At 41.3% G+C, this 22,532-nt stretch overlaps 1 protein-coding gene across 2 annotated transcripts in view; it reads left to right on the top strand.

Moving 5' to 3' along the window:
• The window catches only part of ARHGAP6 (Rho GTPase activating protein 6), a 275,716-nt gene that overhangs the window by 158,318 nt on the left and 94,866 nt on the right, over positions 1-22,532 (top strand). The window contains exon 1 of one of the 2 annotated variants that reach the window (XM_036420494.2): positions 9,482-9,789. The exons of the other annotated variant lie outside the window; for it this stretch is intronic. The gene's annotated coding sequence lies outside the window, so the exon portion shown is untranslated. Of the gene's footprint in view, positions 1-9,481; positions 9,790-22,532 lie in introns of those variants that run through there. 2 annotated transcript variants of the gene reach the window in all.

The raw sequence follows: 22,532 nt of genomic DNA, 5'->3' as shown, positions 1-22,532 counted from the left end.
CTCTGGAATTCTGGGTCTTACCATTTTTAATAATCAAGTGATGTTTATCTATGTTCATCAGCACACACTTCCTTATTCCATTAATATTAACTAGTGGTTTGGAAGTCAATAAAAATGTAGACTCATTAAAATAAGTAAGTTTAATATTTTAAAAATCACATTAGCATATTATTTATTTTCTTGTGATTATTTTCCAAAGGTTCATGGTGCCATGTGAGTTAAACATTTGTTTGGACTACACTTGGATGAATTCCACGACTTCCTCCCAAAAAGTTTGCCCTGCTTCTTTGCTTTACTCACCACAAAATTGTATATGAGGGTGAGGGGAGTAAAAATATGGGCCAGAGTGAGTGTGTGGAGCACATGTCTCATTCAGCACGCATATTACATAGTTCCATCCTTCCAACAGAACTATTTTTTCTTAGTTGGTACATTTATTAAAAATATAGATGAAGCCCTAGCCTCTTTGGCTCAGTAGATAGAGCATTGGCCTGTGGACTGAAGGGTTCCAGGTTCAATTCCAGTCAAGGACACATGCCTGGGTTGCAGGCTCGATCCCCATTGTGGGGCATGTAAGAGGTAGCTGATCCATGATTCTGTCTCGTCATTGATGTTTCTGTCTCTCTCTCCTCCCTTCCTCTCTGAAATCAATTATATATACATATGAATGTTCCCATGCTTAAATATTGTGGTTGTGTGCTGATTTCCATAAAACATAACTAGTCATAAGGAGCTCTTCAACAAATATACTCCAGAGAGAAGTAAAAAGGTCAACAGGAATGACCGTCAAGACAGGCCACTGCAGATATAACCCTCACATGATGACTACTTGCTTGAAAATGGAGTTTGACATTCTTTACCATTGCACCATCATTCATGGAGAGTGTATATCCAGGCTTAAGAAACATCTTCTCGTACTTCTCAAATAGTTTTCTATTTTAGCCATGAAGGTCAGTTACCACAACCAAACTGGTTCTTCCCAAGTGGAAGTTTTATGTCCAATCAAAGCTTCTCTGCCATCTCTCTGTGCCCCTTCATTTACAGATTCATGTGCAGAGTCAGCACTGCAATCAGATTCTTCACATCCTGCATCCACATGTGATGTCCAGGCTTCAAGTGCTGCCCAACTTCTTTGAGATAAAAGAGTGACTCACGTCAGGGCCACGCAGGAGAGGAGGTTGGGTATGGAGGCGATCCCATCCTCACACCCTAGCGCATCTTCCCTTTCACCTCCGTGGGGTCTGGCTTCAGCACAAGGCCCTTGATAGGGAACATCGCAGCTCTGCCTCACCGGTTTCCACCTGCCATGCTCTGTCCCCATGGAACTATTTTATTTCTGTTTCACAGAGCAGGCAACTGAAGCTTAGAATGGTTCGATGCTCACGTGGCTCGCTGTGGGCTGAGCTGGCATTCAGAGCCAGGTGGTAAGGGTCAGACCACAGAGCCTGCCCCGCAAGCACTGTGCTAGCATGCTGCATCCCATTAGGGGGAGACAGCTGCCAGTGAGCAGAGACCCACAGACCACGGTGCCCCGAAGCCTGTGGCCACCTAGCTGTGCTGCCATTGGAAACGCTACCTACAACACGCTCTGGCAGAAATCATATAAAGTGACATCTGGATCAAGCCCGTGAAAGTGAAAAGTAATTTTAAATTATGAATCCACAAGATCTGGGCTTTGATTTTTTTTTAAAAAAAGTTATTTTTTTTATTGATTAAGGTGTTATATATGTGTTCTTATCTCTCCATTGCCCCCCAACCCTCTCCCCCCACTCATGCCCTCACCACTCGGTTGTCTGTGTCCATTGGTTAGGCCCACATGCACGCATACAAGTCCTTTGGTTGATCTCAGTAACATTATTAGGTATGATTGCTGCTGCCAGTGAAAGAGAAGGGAAAAGCATAAGAATTGCTTGGTATTAGAGAAATCCAGCAGGGTCGATACCTGGAGGAATATGTGAATAGCACACCTATCACATGAGAGTGTGAGGACTTGTGAGAAGGAGGGGTGTAGGTAGGAGGGAGAGAGGCAAAGGCGCATGCCAGATGCTTTGTGGTGTTTGGACAAAGGTAATGCCCTCTGGGGAAATGCTAGCAATTTGCCACCCTGGTGGCTTCCCCACTCCCGGCCGTTCCACTGGACCTCAGGTTGGGCTGCAGATAGAATCCCCTGGAGAGCTTTGCAAATCTGCTAGGGTCTAAGCCCCAACCCACAGTCTCATTGATTTGCTCTATACCTGTGCTGTCCAACACAGTAGCCATTAGCCACTGTGGCAACTTACATTGAAATCAATGAAGAGTAACTAAAATGTCAATGGTTCCATTTCACTAGGCACATCTCAAGTGCTCATTAACCATGAAGGGCTAGTGGCCCCACATCAGACAGTAGAGGTAACAAAAATTTCCATCATATAGAAAGGTTTGGGGGACCTCACTGGTCTTAGAGGGAGATGGGCAAGAGTATATATTTTAATGCCAGAGCAATTGACTTTCTTTTATTTATTTTGTAAAATATATTTTTATTGATTTTAGAGAGGAAGGAAGAGGGAGAGAGAGAGAAAAACATCAATGATGTGAATCATGGATTGGCTGCCTCCTGCACACCCCACACTGGGGATCGAGCCCGCAACCCAGCCATGTGCCCTGACCAGGAATCAAACCAGTGACCTCCTAGTTCATAGGTCAATGCTCAACCACTGAGTCAAGCCGGCCTGGCTCTTTTAAATTGAGGTATGCACCAAGTAATTCTAATTTGCAAGTGGGTCTGAGGACTGTTGCTCCTTTTAGTTTGTTCTAATATTTATCACACCAGCATCTGAACGAATTTTGCTTTTGAAGCAAATATTTCAAGTATTAAAGCTAGACATTTCCTACAGCCTAATAGTGTGGATGCATGTATTTTATTTAAAACACATTGATTTCTCATTTGCTCCCCAAGGAAAGATCTAGATGAGTTAACTACCAGCCTTTGATGGAAAGTGTGTAAGTTGCCTTTCCCACTTAGTTTGAAGTATTACAACAATTAGTGCTGATTTTGAACTGCCTGTTGAAAGTGTTTACTAAGATAAATTGTCTTAAGCAGAAACTCAGAGGCTTATGTCAACAGCCCACATTTTGGGCAACAGATTAGAGGTGATTAATATTTGGTGACACTCGAAATGAGCTCATTAAGGTAGCAAGTTAATTAAGTTTAATGTAATTTTTAGGGAGTTGTTTTTCTTTCCCTTAGAGAAGAACCTTATTGAGAGGAGCTTTTTGTAGTGTTCAGTGCAATTGATGAACAAAATGTGGTAAAATGACAGTATTGAAATGAGAAAGTGGAATTCAATTTGCTGTTGCCTGCTTTGTTTGGCCTATTGGTTTTCAGCATAGGGTTTTCCATCTGCTGCATATGAGGTTCATCTGTCCTTAAGGCTTGCTTTATTTTCTGCTGCTTTGTACATATTATATCTGATGTGGGACTGAGTTCTCCAGTTTGAGATCACACTTCTTCAGTATTCCTGATCCTCTTGTTGGGTGAGCTTTGAATCTGCCCGTATCTGAATAATGACTTGGTCTGCAGAGAGTTCCCATGATGAGTACCCTCTTATCTGAGTGTCCTTGTTGGATGAAACCTCCAACTTTCATCCTCGTGACTCAGCTCTCCTCAGGACACGGGTAGAAGAGCGGCCTGTGAAGTCAATGCCATCCTGTGCAGTAGATCAGAACTAGTGACGCCCTTCCGCATATCTCCATGAGAACCAGAAGAGAGTGCTCTTTGCTGGGTCCGCCCTCCCTGACATATACAATGAGCTGTGAGGTTTTCACTCTATCTCCGAAGTTATTTTCTCCAAATATAATATTAGACTTGATTCCATGAGCATTGAGATTGATTGAAAAATTGAGGGACTCATAAAAAAAAAGCACCCCTAGCTGAAACCGGTTTGGCTCAGTGGATAGAGCGTCAGCTTGCAGACTGAAGGGTCGTGGGTTTGATTCCGATCAAGGGCATGTACCTTGGTTGGGGGCACATCCCCAGTGGGAGGTGTGGAGGAGGCAGCTGGTCAATGTTTCTCTCTCATCGATGTTTTTACCTCTCTATTCCTTTCTCTTCCTCTCTGTAAAATATCAATTATATATATATATATATAATTTTTTTTTAAAGCACCCATAAGGGCCACTTGTTCTATTGCTGCTGAAAGTTCTTTTTGGTCAGTTGATGTCACCCATGGATCCTCCCTCTACCACACACATTGTAGACTTCAATGTCTGTTTCCTCTATCTATCCCCTTCCTATCTGTTCTGTGCCACTCTGCTTCATTCATCTGTCCTAAACCAGCCCTTTCATCATGTTACACCTCTGCTCAAAAACTTAAGGTACAGCCCAGCAAGGTGTGGCTCGGTGGCTGAGCATCGACCTATGAACCAGGAAGTCACAGTTCCATTCCTGGTCAGGGCATATGCCCGGATTGCAGGCTCTATCCCCAGTAGGGGACTTGCAGGAGGCATATGATCAGTTTTTCTCTCTCGTCATTGATGTTTCTCTCTCTCCCTCTCTGAAATCAATATATATATATATAATTTTTTAAAGAAAACTGAGGGTACATATTTCTACTTATAAAGGTATGACATTCAGGAGGGTTTCTAAAATGCCTGTTCCTCTTTCTTGAAAACAAGCTCCAGTCCCTCCCTGTACCCTCAGAGGTAATTGCTCTCTGTACTGCTTCCTCCTGCTTTCCTGCCTGTTCGTGCACATTTCTGCATTTGTTCCATAAGGGCTTTGGACACTCTGCTGCCCTCCATTGATTTATGCCGCTTGCAGAGGCCTTCTGGTCTCTGTGTCATACTTTGCACACGCGTCTCCAAAGGCCTCATTAAGGAAAAGGTCATGGGCATGCTGCGATGTAGCCTGAGGATTTAACCCATTGCATTTGGAAGCAGACTGCCTGGGCTTGAACTTCTTATTCCCTAGTTGTGTGGCTTCCGGCAAATGATCTAAGCTCCCTTGGTCTTAGTTTTCTTGTCTGCAAAAAGATGATAATCTTAGTACCTGCCTCCTCAAATATAGCAACTCTTCATGGATGTTGTTTGTTGTGTCTTTGACTAGTTCAGATTTGTGGCATACAGTAACTTTGCAGCTACCTAATACTCTGCTTTTATGGTAGATTTTTAGATGTGAACGATCTAAAAGTTACGCTCCCTGCAAATAGGTCACAGTAGCAGCAGAAGGGTGCTGAAACTTAGGCCAAGGTCAAGTGCTGGGGTGGGGAGAGGACAGAGAATTACGGTTAAAAAAGCAAATGACAGCCCTGGCCGGTGTGGCTTAGTTGGTTAAGTGTCGTCCCATGCACATAAATGTTGCTGGTTTGATTCCCAGTCAGGGCACATGCCTAGGTTGTGGGCTCGATCCCCAGTAGGGGGCATGCAGAAGGCAGCTGACCTATGTTCGCTCTTGCATTGATGTTTTTCTCTCTTTCCCTCTCCCTTTCTCTCTCTCTAAAAAATCAACAAAAATATTTTTTAAAAGAGAACTCAAATGACAGCAACAGGGGGCAATGCAGAATACTCCTATGTGCTTGCACTTGTGACCTTTCCTCTTGAAGTTCTGAGCATCCAAAGGTTGAGTGTGGCAATTAAACAAAAATATACCACATTTCCAATGTGCTCTTTAGGGTAGCTGAAGGATTAAACACCCTTTACAATGTGTATTTTTTGTGTACAGTCAGAAAAATATTAAGACCTTAAGTGCCAATTCTATGGGACTGGCCAAAAGAAGTTAATTGGACCAACAAAAGGTATATCGATTAGAATAAGACATGATTCTAAAATGTAAGAGCATCACCGGTTTCTAAATATGACACCCTGAAAGATGTCATTGAACATGTATTTATCTTCTTGTTCTTAAAAGACTTCCTACATCTTCTGCAAAGTGAGTTAGAAAGAGTAGTTTTTTTTTTCTTAAATATGTTTTTATTGATTTCAGAGAGGAAGGGAGAGGGAGCTGAAAACCTCAATGATGAGAGAGAATCATGGATTGGCTGCCTCCTGCACGCCCCCTACTGGGGATCCAGCCTGCAACCCAGGCATGTGCCCTGACCAGGAATCGAACCTGCAACCTCCCGGTTCATAGGTCGACGCTCAACCACTAAGCCATGCCATCTGGGCCAAAGAATAGTTTTTATCTCACCATCCAGTGGATCAGGTATTCTCTTTTCATGTGAAGATGTGGAAAGGGAAGGAATGAGCTGCTGTCTGGTTCCTTGGGGAGAAGTACAGGAGAGGTCCTAGGGGCTGGGACTCCAGGTTCAGACTGTTTTGATTTGTAATCTGTGTGTACAGAGGACATTAAAGAAGGGGAGGTCAGCTGCTATAGCACATCCATTCCCAAATCTCACCATACAAGTTTATTTCTTACTCACATTGTCATGATTGATGGGACAGCTGTGTCCAGTGACAAAAACAGAAATGATGCAGACTAGGAATCAAGAAAAAGGTACAGTGAATGGCTAAGGTTGTAGATTCTGAGATTGGAAATTGTTGCTTGATATCCTTGGCTGATGAGTTAAATAGGTAAAAGATGACTGCTGTGTTGTTGGCATTTTTTTCTGGTTATCAAAATTCTTCTGCAGATTGGCCCTTCTAATTGCCTCCTAATAGTTCTTTCTAAGGCTATTTGGGTGACTTTTTGGCCTCCTATTGGTTCTATTTAAGTTGATATATGAATTTTAAAGGAGATTCTTTATCCTCGCCCTTTGTTTTTCTGGACTAAATGCGTTTTTTTCCCCCAAAGAATCTCAAAGATACACAAAAGTGAGGCCTGACTTTATTCCACTCATAAAATCAAGTAGGAAAAATTTCGTAAGATATTGTCTCGAGGTTATTTGAGATTCTTCACTTAAAGAAATAGTCACCTTCATAATTGAGTAAATATTTGTAGTTTCAAAATACACATTGGGGTGTTAAGTATAGAATGGAAATATAGTGAATAATATTGCAATAACTGTATATGGTGCTGGTGGTGTACTGGAAATATCAGAGAAAATACTTTGTAAAGTAACTGATTGTCACCCGGCAGATATGGTTCAGTGGTTGTATGTCGACCTATGAACCAGGTGGTCACAGTTCAATTCCCAGTCAGGGCACATGCCCAGGGTGTGGGCTCAATCCCATGCATAAGGTGTGCAGGAGGCAGCTGATCAATGATTCCCTCATCATTGATGTTTCTATCTCTTCCTTTCCATCCCTCTCTGAAATCAATAACAATATTTTTGAAAAAGTATATGATTGTCTAACCACTCTGTTGTTGTATATCTGAAACTAATACAAAATAATATTGAATGTAAAAACAAGAAAAAAGAAATAGTCACCTTCTTATGAAACATTAATTGACCTGAAAAATACAAATAATTGATTTGCCAGTGTTAATTAGGTAATCATTCTTATTAAATCACCATATGTATTTCCCATTGGATCCTTATGACATGGCTGCAACTAGTGCCCACTTTGGGCTGTGACTCTGTCTTCCAGTTAATCTTTAAGCCTCATAGTTGTTGGGACAATGGCTGCATTACTTACAAGCTGTGAATATCTGAGCAAGTTACTTAACCTTTCTAAGCTTCTGTTTCCTCATCTCTAATGATGGGGATCATAGTGGAACCTACTTTTAATAATGTTTTAGTGGTTAAATGAATCAATGTTCATAAAATCCTTAGGACACTGTCTGACACTTAGTAAGCACTCATTGAACACTACATGTAAATTTCATCGATTCATATAAAAATAGATCGTTTGCTTAACAATGACAAATGAACTGCATACTGATCAATTTTATGTGAAATATTATATTAAGTCACCTGAAAAAGAGGTCTTTATTCCATTAATGAGTATCCATATCACATAAACCATATTCACTATCTGCTGGAATCATGACTATTTTCAACATCCAGTAGAGGTATATGCTGTAATGGTAAATGTTTAGTTGAATTTCTTTTCTCTCTCTCTCTCTTTTTTGTAAATAGGTATCATGTTTTTGTTGTTGTTTTTGTTTTGTTTTTAATATATTTTATTGATTTTGTACAGAGAGGAAGAGAGAGAGTTAGAGAGTTAGAAACATCGATGAATCATCGATCAGCTGCCTCTTGCACACACCCCTACTGGGGATATACCTGCAACCAAGGTACATGCCCTTGATCAGAATCGAACCCAGGACCTTTCAGTCCCCAAGCCGATGCTCTATCCATTGAGCCAAACTGGTTTCGGCTCTTTTTTCTCTTTTTTTAAAATATATTTTTATTGATTTCAGAGAGGAAGGGAGAGGGAGAAAAAGATAGTAACATCAATGATGAGACAGAATCATTGATCTGCACACCCCTTACTGGGGATCGAGCCTACCACCTAGGCATGTGCCCTGACCAGAATTGAACCCCAGACTTTTCAGTCCACAGGCAGATGCTCTATCCACTGAGCAAAACTGCCTAGGGCGTAATCTGAATTTCTTAAAGTTCAATTATTCTAGTAAAGAAAATCATCTGATGTATTTTATTGTTTAAATTCCTTCCTCTTGCTAAATAAATACTAGCAGCAAGAGAAGCTGTGTGTGGCTTACAGCAAGCGGTGATTAACCTTGCAGAATCCTATTAAAAAAACACCGAGTCCCTACATTTTGAGTCAGTAAGATCTTCCATGAAATCACTTCTCTGTTTGTCAATTATACCTGCCGTGATGCTTTTGCTGGACTTCACTTCAGACCACGAACTATAACTTCAGATCAACTGGCAAACAAAGTTGTCTTTCTGAGTTGTTTTTGGTTCAGTGCCATGTGGAATTCACGAAGATCAAGGTCATTGGTGATCAGGATGTGTTTGGAGCCTTTCCTTTTCTCTCTGTTCTTCAGAGATCTCTCCTTCCACCCTTACCCCCAGCCCCACCCCCACCTGCACTCTTTGAAACATGGCCACATAGTTGCATCCACTCTGACCTCCACACCCTCTGCTCAGGAACTGAACAACTCCTCACGGGCTATTGCCCCACAAAGAGCATAAAATTCAGAGCATGTGTTGTGCTTCGGTGTAAAATAGAATGAAAGCTTTTTGTTTTGGTAATGTTTTTTACCCATGTTAGAAAAATGAAGAAGACAGAGGTTTTAAAATAAATGTAAGAATCAAGAATGTGTCCTTAACAAAGAACGCACCCTGTGCTCTGTCCTGCTCTCAGGGGTTTTACCCGAGGTTCCCAACATTCTTTGGTTGATTCCTTATAAGGACAGTTTGCACAGTAACAATCCAATTACCATTTGCAGATCCCCGTGGAAAGGGGAACTTTTTTTTAAATAGAGGAATCCTTTCCCAACTCCAGAATATCTCTTGTAAATAATCTTATTCAAATAAAAGGCAGGAAATCCTGTTTCAATTTCTCTTCCTTCTTGTCTCCCCTCCACACTATTTCACACACACACACACACACACACACACACACACACACACACACCCGCGCGTGCACACGCATGCCACACTCACTCTCTCAGTGACACAGCCTGCCTCTGTCTGAAAGGACAAGAACGTTTCAATGGTCTGATGACAAGACTGCCTGGTGGGGTCCCAGGATTCACAGTAAAGTAGGTGTCTGGCAACAAAAGGTATCGTGGGAGTCACAGCTATGCCAGCTGAGCCATTTCTCAGACGCTTGATATAATCTGCCATTTCAGGATGCATTTTTCACCAAAAAAAATTTTTAAGCAGATTCAAGTTCCTACTCCAAGTCTAGTTCAGTTCAATTGGAGAGGGCAGCAACGACGCAGCTGAATATAATCCAGGGGTAAGTGATGTAAATAGCTCTACTTGTACTTCTTTTCAAGAGATTATTGTGATAAAATGTTGTGATTCTTCTACATCTATCTTGTGATTTTGAAGACATGCAGATTGATCATTGTCTGAGATGTGTGACAGCTAAGTGCTGTGTGTGCCAATGCAGATTTATGAGAACATTCCTTTTAGATTGATTGATAATGTTGGAACAGCTTGAAATGAGCAAACTTGAGCAGGAAGGAGCATGTCATGCTGAAATGGAATAGCAGAATTGGACTGATTTTTGCAAAATATTCGCACTGGCTGTTTGAGGTCTGAAAGGGTAAGACGGCTTACCTTCCCCTCCGAACTTACATTTTAGTTGCTGTGGCTCTGATAAATGTGGGCTTTAGAGAACAACTTAGATATCATGCCAGGTAAGACTAATGATAAATCTAGTGCCATCTGTTTTACAAAAGAGGACAACCTTAAGCCTCTGGATTTGTAGAATTGTCTGGCTTACCTAATTCTATGGTTATGTCTCCTGGTGAAAAGACTCGGTGATAGAAAGAGGCAGAACGTGACTCTTGTTTCCCAGGTCACACTTGGCTACTGCAGGAGTCACCTAACTTCTTTAGACCTGGCTTTGCTCCTTTGTAAAGGGTGGGGTTTGTATTGAGCAATCATGAGAAGTGATGAGATACAAATAATGACTATGGGTCTAGATTCTGCAGCCTGCAAATCTCAACTCTGTCATTTATTAGGTGTGTAATCTTTTAAAAAATATTTTTATAGATTTTAGAGGGAAAGGATGAGGGAGAGAGAGAGGAAAACATCAATGATAAGAGAAAATCATGGATCGGCTGCCTCCTGCATGCCCCCCACTGGAGATCAAACCTGCAACCCTGGTATGTGCCCTGATTGGGAATGGAATCGGGGCCTCCTGATTCATATGTTGATGCTCAACCAGGGAGCCACATCAGTCAGGCTAGGTGTGTGATCTTAGTAAGCTATTTAAGACCTATACCTAGGTTTCCTCACCTAAAATATGGGGCTAATAATTATAACATATTCCTTAGAGTCCTTGTAAGAATTAAATGAGTGAATACAAATAAAGGGCTTAGAACAGGAACTAGTAGAGAGTGGGCCATCTATAAATGTTAGCAGTGTCTTCCAGATCTAATCCGTTTCTGGAGGGCTCTCATTCTGATTTCAGCGAACTAACTGTAATGATAGTAAGACAAGCAAAACCATCAGCTTGTCTGTCATTGAGAAGTGTCTAATTTTTGCAAGTGTTTCTATTTTCTGTGCCCCTTGGATTTGTGCAAGCTGCTTTACCTCCTCCCCATCCAACATTCAAGTGAAGCTTAACACTGAGGATTAAATTGGTGGCTGGTACATAAGTCCACAATTCCACTAGGGACACACAGAAGTGAAATTGGGCTTTTGTTCTGTTGTCCTTACCTTTGGGGACTTCCACTCTGTGGTTACATCCCCTCATGTGAATCACTGGCAAGATTCTTCCACTGGAAATAAGATGTGAGTGATATTTGTTATTGTTTTTTGATGGTGTTAGCACAGGGTTTGACAATGTTCATTTCTACTTCTTTGATTTGTCAATAATCCAGCTACTTTTATTTTACTCAAGCTTTTACATTTTTTCCAATATCCCCAAGTTTTACGATATTTTATGATTTTTTTTTCTTCAGGCTCTTTGGGATGCTGCCCAGAGAAACAAAATCTTAGGAGAGAAGGAAAGGTTGATATCACAGGACAAATCTAAATCATAAATGTTGTGCCTTTACTTTTAGTTTAGTCTAAGGATCAGCAAACTTTTGGAGTAAAAGATAAGATAGTAAATATTTTCAGCTTTGAAGGCCAAAAAGTCTCTGCCAATTTCAACTCTGCTGTTGTAGCATGAAAGCAGTCAATGCCTAAATGAATGTGGCTGTGATGCAATAAAACTTTATGTATAAAAACAATTAGTAGGCAGAATTCGGCTCACAGACAGGAGTTTGCCAAACCCTGGCTTGTCATCATTCCCATTTCATAGATTAGGAAGGCAAAACATGGGGATGGAAAACAGCTTGGCTAGAAAGTGGCAGAACGAGGATTCAAACCTAGGCAATCTAGCCTGCCAAACTTTGCCTTTAGCCACTCCCCCAAGCTGCCCTTGTGTTTACTTATCCCTGCCTGGGATGCTCATCTCTTGGAATCTTCCTGGCTCATTCCCTCCTCTCAACAAGGATTGGCTCAAATATCATATTCTCAGTAAGGGTGCCCTGGAAACCCTCCCACACTCCTGGTTCCCCTCACTCTGTACATCCTCCTTTTCTCTGGGGGTTATCACCTGGTATTTACTATGTAATTTACTCTTTGAATATGTTTGTTTCTTCTCATTTTCCTCCACCAGCCTAGAAGAACTATGAGGGCAGGGCTCTTTGCTTCATGTTGAATTTTTATTGAATTTTATAGGAGAGGAAGAGAAACATTGATGTGAGAGTGAAACATCAATCAGTTGCCTTCTGCATGACCCCTACTGGGGATCAAGCCTGCAACCTGGGCATGTGCCCTAGCCCAGAATCAAACCAGCAACGTTCTGGTGCACGGGACAATCCTCAACCAACTGAGCCACACTGACCAGAGCCGGGGCTCTTTGTTTTGTTCACGAAGACTTCCCCAGGACCTAGAACAGTGATTGACTTATAGCAGGTGCTCTTTAAGTATGTGTTGAATAATACTATATGCTTTTTAATGCTACTGTAACATATTTTGACTCTTCATGTAGCAATAAATAACTAATATACCAAGGCAAAAGGTAAAATGGACTGCCAAACCTACCAACTGTTCAAAAAATTTTTAAATGCTTGCTTTTAAAAACAGACCAGAATCCTGTATAATAAAGGCTAATATGCAAATTGACCAAACAGTGGAACAACTGTTCGCTATGATGCCCCCTGGTAGTCAATGAGCTCCCACAGGGGGAACACCACTCAGCCAGAAGCCAGGCTCATGGCTGTCGAGTGCAGTAGCGGCCTCCGTGGCAGCGCTAAGGATGTCTAACTGCCAGCTTAGGCCCACTCCCTGCAGGGACATTCCTGAGGGCTCCTGGGCTTCGAGAGGGTGCAGGCTGGACTGAGGGACACCCCCCAGAGTGCACAAATTTTGTGCTTGGGGCCTCTAGTAGATACATAAAAGGTAAATGTTATGTAGGATATATGTATTAAAACTTCTCAAAGATCTGTTGAGAAGAAGTGGCTGAAGAATCAAGAAAGGAAGAATTAGCTAATGTTATTCTGTTGTATTCATGAAGGAATAATCTCTTTTAAGAGTCTAAACAGGGGTGTGACAGCTACACAGACACCCGCAGTTTTGCCCAGAACCTCATGAAGAGGGGAGTGCCTTGTCATTGGCAATGTGTTTATTTTTTGGAGTCATAAAGAACTTGGAAGCCCTTTCGAAATGTTGGTTGTGAGCATGGTACTCCATGCTTTGGCACCACATTGTCATTATCTGGGAACTTTGGCTGTGCTAATTATCCATAAATGACAGCTGGCCACAGTAGAAAACAGTTGAAAGTAATTCAGCCCCTAGCGTGGTTGAGCTAAATGGCATGCCATTTTTCAGACCTTAAGTTACTGATCTGGTCTGTTCTTCTGCTCCTCACCCATATGGAACCACAGTTTAGCAGCTGACTTATAAACACCTAAAAAAGACATCTTACACCCAGTGGAGCCATTTAGTGATGAATAATTCAACACACACTTCTGAAGAGTTGTTGGTGTCACTAAAACTGCCAGGTTTAAATGGGGGATGCAAATTTAGAGTAATGATGATTAATATTCATTATAACTAAATTGCCATGTCTTCAGGAATTGCTGGGAGCTAATAAGCATTCTACAAGAAACGCACTTGTGTGGTCTCCTATGATCACTGCAACCTAAAGATGTGTTGTTCTTTGCTCCATCTTATTGATGAGGAAACTGAGGCTCAGAGATATTCTGAATCTATTTAAACCCAGTCCTCACCATCATACCAGTGGGTCTCAACCTTCATTGTGCAAAAATAAGAATCATCTAGCAATGCTGGCTTTTTATAAAGGTGCTTAAGCTCTGTTTCTTATGACCCTGATTTTATAATCTGCGTTAGAGCCTGGAAACCTGGATATTTAAGAAGCATCATCTATCCAGGGAATTCTATGGCCCTAGGTCTGCAGGTCGTATTCTGAGTAGCCCTGCCTCATGCCTGTTGGCTCCCTTGACCTTGGAAAGTTTACAGTCAGTTGAGGTTAAAGAGATGCTGCAATTAGAGACTAACATCAAGGACATAAGAAAACAATGTGGGAGAGACCAAAACCAAAATTATTTCAATCAATTTTAGTTTATGGGAAAATCAAGTCTATTTGGAAAGATGCAATTCAGCTCAAAACAATGACCTTTCTGAATAAATCACAGATATTAGGTTGTTTATTTTTTTCATTTCTCTTTTGCTTTTTTTCTGAATATGGAGACATATACTTCTGGTGGGAAGGAAACCTCTTTGGTTAATACTTCTGGTGAATTGTTTTCCAGTTAATGTAGAGTCTATCATATTGAGACTTTTCATTTAGTTTTCCTCTTTTAAGTTCCTTAGGGGTATTTATACTTCTTCATGCTAGTTATTAATAACTTGTATGATTGTTTATTTACATTAATAGAGGCCCAGTGCACATATTTGTGCATGGGTGGGGTCTCTCAGCCTTGCCTGCATCCTCTCACAATCCGGGACCCCTCAGGGGATGTCATAGAGCCAGTTTCAGCCTGATCCCCTCAGGCCGGGCCAAGGGACCCACTGGTGCATGAATCCAAGGGATGTAGCAGTGCCAAGTGGCAGGCAGCCAGGGAGGAGCCCTAGCCAGGGCGGGCACAGCTCTGCTGCCACTCATCCCAGCCCCACTATGTCTGCTGCCGCTGCTGCCAGTAGCACTGTCATGGAAGCAGGAGAGGCTACTGAGCTTGTCAGCCTTGAGCCCGGCTTCTGGCTGAGTGGTGCTCCAACTGTGGGAGTGTACTGACCACCACGGGGCAGCTCCTGCATTGAGTATCTGCCCCCTGGTGGTCAGTATGCATCATAGTGACCAGTTGGCCAGTTGTTCTGGTTGTTCTGGTCATTCCCGTCATTCAGTCATAAAGGTCACTTAGGCTTTTATATAAATAGATATACAGAATAATACATGTATAATTCTATATAATAAAAGGGCAATATGCAAATTGACCCTAATGGTGGAATGACCAGAATGACGGCTGGGCAAGTCACCATGAGGCTCATTGACCACCTCTCGATCCCTTTCCCCAGGCAGCACACTCTGATCGCCTGATGGCAAATGGGGAACTGGGGTTGGATGGCTGGCAGCACCAGGCCAAGGACATAGGTGGCACCAATACACAGAGGGTGACCCATGGCGGGGGGTGAGGCCAGCAAGGCGGGCGGGAACAGCCAACCTCTTGGTCCCTTCCCATGGCCATCAGGCACCGATCACCTGATGGCCAATGGGGAACTGGGGGTGGGTGGTGGTGAGGAGTGGGGCCAGCTGTGGGCAGCCTGGGAATATGGCCCTGATCTTACCCCATACGAATTTTGTGCACCTGGCCTCTAGTATACATAATAATGCATAATATAGATAAGAATATATAATGCATGCCTTTAATGGTAAACAAAATTCATACATGATTGTTAATATCTCCTGACACCATCATTTTAAGTAATTCTATGTAATTTGGGCCAGGGTTTCTCAAACTCTGCACTGTGGAAATTTGGGGCCAGACAGTTCTTTATTGTGGGGGACTGTCCTATGTATTGTAAGACATTGAGCAGAATTGTGACCTCTACCCACTAGCACCTTCCCAGGGTCATTATAGTAAAAACTTTTTATAGACATTGCCAAATGTTCCCTGAAGGGGGCAAAATCACCCCCAAGGACCACTGAGCTATTTGGTATCGTATTGCTACCCTTTATTAGTGTAGTTTCACAGTACCCCAGAATGAAAGGACATTTTTATCATTGTAAGAGCCCTTAGTCTTTCGAGAAACATTGGGTCAGTTTCAACTTCACTTACATTTATGAAATTGAAACAAAATTGAAATCATCCACTTTCAGTCTTTAAAAAGAATTCTATGACGACCACCCGAAAGACTGGATCCAGAGAGCCTTAAAATGAGTCATCCATTTATGAGATAAACAGTCACCATAGAAAAATGCTGACCTGGAACATGCATTTGGGAGTTGAGAAACAGCCAGAAACACATTGTAGGCCATGCCAGTGGGCTTTGGCATTCTCTGGCTGCTTCTTTATTAACTCCTGGCCCATGTAATGAAAGTGACAAGGCACCATTAACCTTTGTATTAGGTCTAGTAATAATTAATGTCGTTTCTAATACTTTTTTAAATCAAATTTATTTAAACAATACAACAAAATTTAATCAACAATATAGTTGCCGTTGTTTTCTACTACTTGTGCCCAACGCTCAAGAAGCATTTTAATCCCTCTGTTGTAAAATTCTTGAGATTTTGATGCAAAAAATTCGGTCAATGCATTTTTGAGGCATTCTTCATTATTAAATTTTTTTCCAAGAAGAAAGTTTTGCAAAGAACAAAACAAATGGTAATCGGAAGGGGCAATATCAGGAGAATATGCAGGTTGAGGGAGAACTTCCCATTCCAACTGGCGCAGTTTTTCAGCAGTGATTCTTGCAGTATGCGGTCGTGCGTTATCGTGGTGAAGAATTACGCCCTTCCGATTAATCAGCGCGGGTTCTTTTTCTCTTAAAGCTTGGGCTAACCTTTCCAATTGGGCACTATACACTGCACTTGTAATGGTTTGGTTAGATGGTAAAAGTTCATAATGAAGAATTCCTTTAAAATTCCACCAAACACACAACATCACTTTTTTCGCATGCAAGTCAGGTTTTGGCGTGGGCTGCGGAGCCTCATTTTTGTCCAACCATTGAGGCCGCCTTTTCAAATTAACCTACAGCACCCATTGTTCATCTCCGGTAACAATTTGCTCTAAAAACGGCAAATGGTTTTGATGAGAGAGGAGCGAACTGCAAATTGTGACTCTTTGATTACGGTGGTTGTCGGTCAACTCATGAGGAACCCATTTTCCAAACTTTTGGACTTTGCCAAGTGCACGCAATTGATTGGAAATTGTTTTTTGTGAACAATTTAAAGTTGTCGCAAGCTCTTGTTGGGTAATTTGAGGATTTTGCACCAAAAGAGCTTGAAGAGCTTCTTGATCAAAATTGGACACACGGCCTCGACCACTCTTGTCATCTAACGAAAAATTTCCCTCGCGAAATTTCTCAAACCAACGCTGGCATTTTCTGGCGCTAACTGCATCTTGACCAAGAGCACTACAGATGTTTTTTGCAGCCTCACTTGCTTTTCTTCCTAATTGGAACTCGTAAAGCATGCAGTGCCGAATATGCTCTTCATCTGCCATCTTCTTAGCCCTAGTTTTGCAACAAAAACCAAACCAAACACAAACTTTTTCAAGCAAAACTTGTTAATTGCACTTCACATGTTCTGTAGATACCACGTGTTTGAAGGTTATGTCCATACAAGTCAACGCCAAGCAAGATTTTAAACGAATGTTTAAAAACGACATTAATTATTACTAGACCCGATATTCATGCCTTCCTGCTCATGCAAGGTCTGATGGGTGAGTGTGGGTGTCATGGATTAATTTTCCTCGGGTCTGATATTATTAAGTTTATTTTCTGCCCTCATATACAGGCATTTGTTGGCTCATCACAGTCTGTTTCAACAGACTGTTTCTTAGCATTTTATGCAAACCCAGAAGACATTCTCCCTCATAGATGCAACATTACATGGCTCTGTTAGTTTCCAGCTTCTTATTGAACTCCATGTACCTAATTCATTTAGTCCCTTGACAGATAAATATTTATTCAGTGACAATTAAGTACCAGATACTGTCTGAGATAGTGGAGATAGTGGAAACACCAATGCAAATAAACTAGACAAGGTTCTTGCCCTCATGAATTTAGCTGGTGAATATTGGTCATGATGTAGGGTCATAGGCCTGGGTTTCTGGCACATGAAAGTAGATGCTAAATAAACATGTGTAGGGTACTCATTGACCCTAATATCTATATCAGGAGTCAACACAACGATGGCCAGTGGGGCAAATCTAGCCTATTGCTTGTGTTTGTTTGACCTGCAAGCTAAGAATGGTTTTTACCTTTTTAAATGATAGAAGAAAATAAAAAAATAACAATACTTGTGACATGAAAAGTACATGAGATTTGAATTTTAGTGCCCAGGAGTAAAGTTTTATTGGAACATTTATTTGTGTGTGATTTGTGGCTCCTAATTTGCTTTATTGTCAGAGCTAAGTAGTTCCAACAGAGATAAGAATCTGATAGGAGGTCAAGACTTACTTGTTGAAATGTCTGGGAGTGTACCCTCTTCTCAACTCAATCCCCTTCACCCTCCGACCTCCTTTTATAATTCTCCCTTCTACTTCTCCTGTATTCATTTCCTATTGTTCATGCAACAAGTTACCACAAACTTAAATCATCACATGTTGAATATCTTGCAGTTCTGGAGGTCAAAAGTCTGGCATGGGTCTTCCTAGGATGAGATCAAAGGCTACATTCTTTCTGGAGGCTCTGGGGGGAGAATCTGTTTCTGACCTTTCCCCCTTCTAGAAATGCCTTCATTTCTTTGCTCATGGCTCCTTTGTCCATGTTTAAACCTAGCACTCTAACCTCTTCAATTGCAGCATATTTGATGTGTTCATTACTGTTGAGTGGCAGATAGCAGAAGAATGAGATGCTGGAGGGGGGAAAGACAGAAGGTGGAGGGATGGGAGGTTGACAAACTGCAGCAGCTCATACATATTATTCCAGGTCTATACAGATTCCTTAGCTTTTAGTTTTTCAAGTTTGTGGCATATAATGGATTAGGAGACAACTTAGTCCATTATCTATAATCAAAACTGTAACTAAATTATATCATTATTAGTTAATACTACAGGCCCAGGGCATGAATTCATGCATGATTGGGGTCCCTTGGCCTGGCCAGCTGCAGGAGGTTGGCTGCGGGAGCACACCGACCACTAGGGGCAGCTCTTGTGTTGAGCGTCTGCCCCTTGGCAGTGTGCGTCACAGCTACTGGTCGGTCGTCTGGTCATCTGGTTGTAACGGCTGCTTAGGCTTTTATATATATATAGATGCTGCCCACTTGATAATAGATACCTTTAGAGACACCTGGGAAGTCCCTGTTTGTTTATTATTTGATAACCTTCTCCCCTAGGAAAATTGTTTTTTTCATCCATGGGCTAAGTATGGGCTTAAGAACCAATTGGTTCTAGAAACAGTATTACCTTCTTTTTGAAATGTCTCTTCCAGTAGCTAATGCAGCTGCTATGATTTCAGAAAAGCACCACAGACATTTCTCTTTCTGGGGTTTGCCTGTAGCCTGGTCCTGAGCCATCAGCCACCACAAGAATAGTCTTAGGAGAAAATATCTCCATACATTCAAGTCATTACAAATAGCCCAACGTTTTTCTCTCTTTTGCCTAGGAACTCCAAATTTACTAAGGAAGTTGAAAAATCCAAGAAGAATCACAGGCTGTGATATATACTGGACTAAGAGAAATTTAAAGCATTATACTTCACCTTTTATTATGCTAACATGTATTCATTTGTGAAGTTTCAAAACTGTGTAATACTTGATTGCATTTGGAACTGTCTTAGTTGGGAGAAGAAAATGAAGGCTCAAGAGACATCTACAATGGCCAGGTTCTGGTTTTGCCATATTTGGGAATGCATTTATTTATTTATATATTTATCTATCTATCTATTTATTTATTTTTTAAAATAGGATTATCATTTTAAAAAGGTCAAAGCTTGAACATTTTTCTTCTTTCCCCATAAAACATCATTCCCTCCTACTCCTTCTTATCTTGGTAATTAGTGTACTATCCTCCCAGCTGCTCAAGATAGAAATTTCAGAGTCATCCTCAGTGACTTCTTTCCCACCCCACCTCTGCATCCAGTTTATTCCCAAGCCTCTGTGCGATTCCGGGTGTCTCTCTGTCCCAATATGGATCCTCAGCTTACCCAGCTCAGCATGTTTTCTGATTTCTATATCTTCAACTTGGCCTCTCTCTCAATTCCTATGGAAATGTGTTTGCACTCTTCCTTCCTATATGCCAATCTGAGCATGTTTCTCTATCACTGGAGGTTCCTTGATGGCAAATAAAATCCAACCTACTTTGCAATGCCTACAGAGAAAGCCCTCTGGGATCGGGCCCTGATGTCTACATGGCTTTGCCTCCTGCTCTTTTCCTCCTTCCCACCTTGTAATTTCCCCAAACAAGCCTGTTCTCTCGCACTCATTTTCCTTGGCAACCACGGTTTTTTCCGCTGTTGCAGTTCCACCGGGCAAAGCCTTACTCCTCTTATTCAACTCTCAAGTCTCCATTGAAACACTGCCTTCTCTATGAAGCCTCTCTTGATCCCCCAGCCAGAATGTCCAAGCCTTTTCTCTCAGGTGCCCATTGCATGTGGTACTTACTTGGAGTGCCACAGTCTCTGTATGTTATGGATTGCATGCGTTCTTTTTACCAAAGTTTAACTCCTTGAGGACAGGGCTATGTTATCATTTTGAAAAATTCCAAGCCTAGTACTATATTAGGAACTTAGGAAATTTTGTTTGAATTCATTAACTATGTGGACATAGTAAATAAAAATAAAATGTATTTTCTGGGGCTTAGTTTATTTCAGTCTTAAGCTCTGATTCAGAGGTTGGCAAACTACAGCACACGGGCCAAATTCAGCTTTCCACTTTTTTTTTAAGTGAAGTTTCATTGGAACACTGCCACACCCATTTGTGAATTATCTATGACTGCTTTCATGCCACCGAGGCAAAATAGAGTAGTTTTGACAGAGACCACATGGCCCATAAAGCCTGAAATACTTAGTACCTGGCCTTTTATAGAAAGAGGTAGCCAACCCGTGCTAAATAAAGATAAGTAGTCCGTTGGAGCCCACATTTTTAAATGCTTTAAAATATAGGTATGTAATTCCATTTTGACACTTCAAATAGTAGTTGGCTCCTTTAGATATCTAAACTTCACATTTAAAAGTCACTGGGTCATTGGAAACTTCCCATTTATGGGGGGAAGCAACACACTAATCTTGTATTTCATGATGCTTTAAGGGTATGAGTGAAGGGTACAACCAGTTCCTGAATCTCTAACTCCTAACTAACATCTGCTTAGCCCAGTTATACCAGAAAAAGAAAGAAAGATCTTCCAAATACTCTGGACCTTGAAGAATTTTATTCAGTTCACCAAATGGGACAGAAGCCTGCACACTCTGTCGAGACTTGCTCACTTGCTCCTCTCTCCAGATTCACTCTCACATCCAGCTCCCTGAGCCCCTCCTGAGCTCATGATGGTTTTCATCATTATCCTCTGATGCAAATTCATACATGTGAAGACAAATAAAAAACCCTCACTTCTTTTAACTCCCGCGCAGACGTGGCCTTCTCTGTGGGGTCGTTCCGGGCCATGCTCTCTGAAGCTGTGCATACCTGTCCTTCGCTCACAGTCATTGCCCCTTCCTGATGTTGTGTTCCCTCCCTAGCAGTTATCATTCTTTAATACACTATACCCTTTACTTACTTTGTCTATTTTCTGTCCCTACTGGAGTATAATATCTCCATTTAAAAATAAATAAATGAATAAATAAATGAAATTCCAAATAAAGAGGGAAATATCAAAGCTTTAGCATAGTGTCATTCACTCTTTGGAATGAATATTCAAAGCAGGAATTGGCTGCCAGTAGGGAACAAAGATATTTTCACAGTTGCTGGTGCCAGTCTCCCTGTCTCCCTCCTTGAAAATGAGTGATGAGGATGGTGAAGTCTTGTGGGTTCCTGGGTGTTCTACACATCCTCAGCCAATCCTTGGCAGTGCTCATGGGGTCCAGCACAGTTCCTTTCTTCTGAAACTTTCCCTGACTGTTGCTGAAAACATAGACGCCTCTTCAAAGCTGTTGTGCCTCAGTTGACCTTTGTAATTCACAGCAAGTCATCTTAAGTAAAGACATCATCTTCAGAGGATTGAGAAGTATTGTTTCATAGGCCATCACTTTCCCAATGTCTGCACCAGGGGTAGAGCCATTCACTCCCAATGGACATCAGAGAAGTGTGTGTGCACACAAATATAGTCAGGATTGTGGGAATCTTTGCTTTGATTCTTTTTTTTTTTTACTTCATAATAGGTTTTTATTTCATTCTGTTTTTTTGTTTTTGTTGTTATCCTACTGGAATATCCAAACTCTTGACTCTATGGTATGCTACCATCTTGACTAGAACAGCTTTGATGCTTTGATGTGGAGTAATTTATCATCAGTGTCTCATGTCTTTAAAAATATGTGTAGTTCTTATTTATCATATATTGTGATCAAAATATCTCATTAGAGTGCTGCAAATAGAAAGTCAGAAGTTATAATTTAGCACAGAGTTTAAAGGCATAACATTTTTACTTGAGTCCTGGTTGGTTCCAAATGTTTTAAGTTTTATGACCTGGAGAAAATTACTTAATCTCCCCAAGCCTCAATTTCATCTATTATATATTACATTTACATATACTATATATTTCTATAATCTATACCAATAAAAGAGAAACATGCAAATTAACCATCACTCCACTACACCCACAGCAAATCAAGAGTGAGTATGCAAATTATCCCAACCAAGAT

This window comes from Pipistrellus kuhlii, unplaced genomic scaffold (assembly GCF_014108245.1).
Source record: "Pipistrellus kuhlii isolate mPipKuh1 unplaced genomic scaffold, mPipKuh1.p scaffold_m20_p_69, whole genome shotgun sequence".
NCBI classification, from domain to species: Eukaryota; Metazoa; Chordata; class Mammalia; order Chiroptera; family Vespertilionidae; genus Pipistrellus; species Pipistrellus kuhlii.
This window is presented reverse-complemented; position numbering and strand designations above follow the sequence as displayed.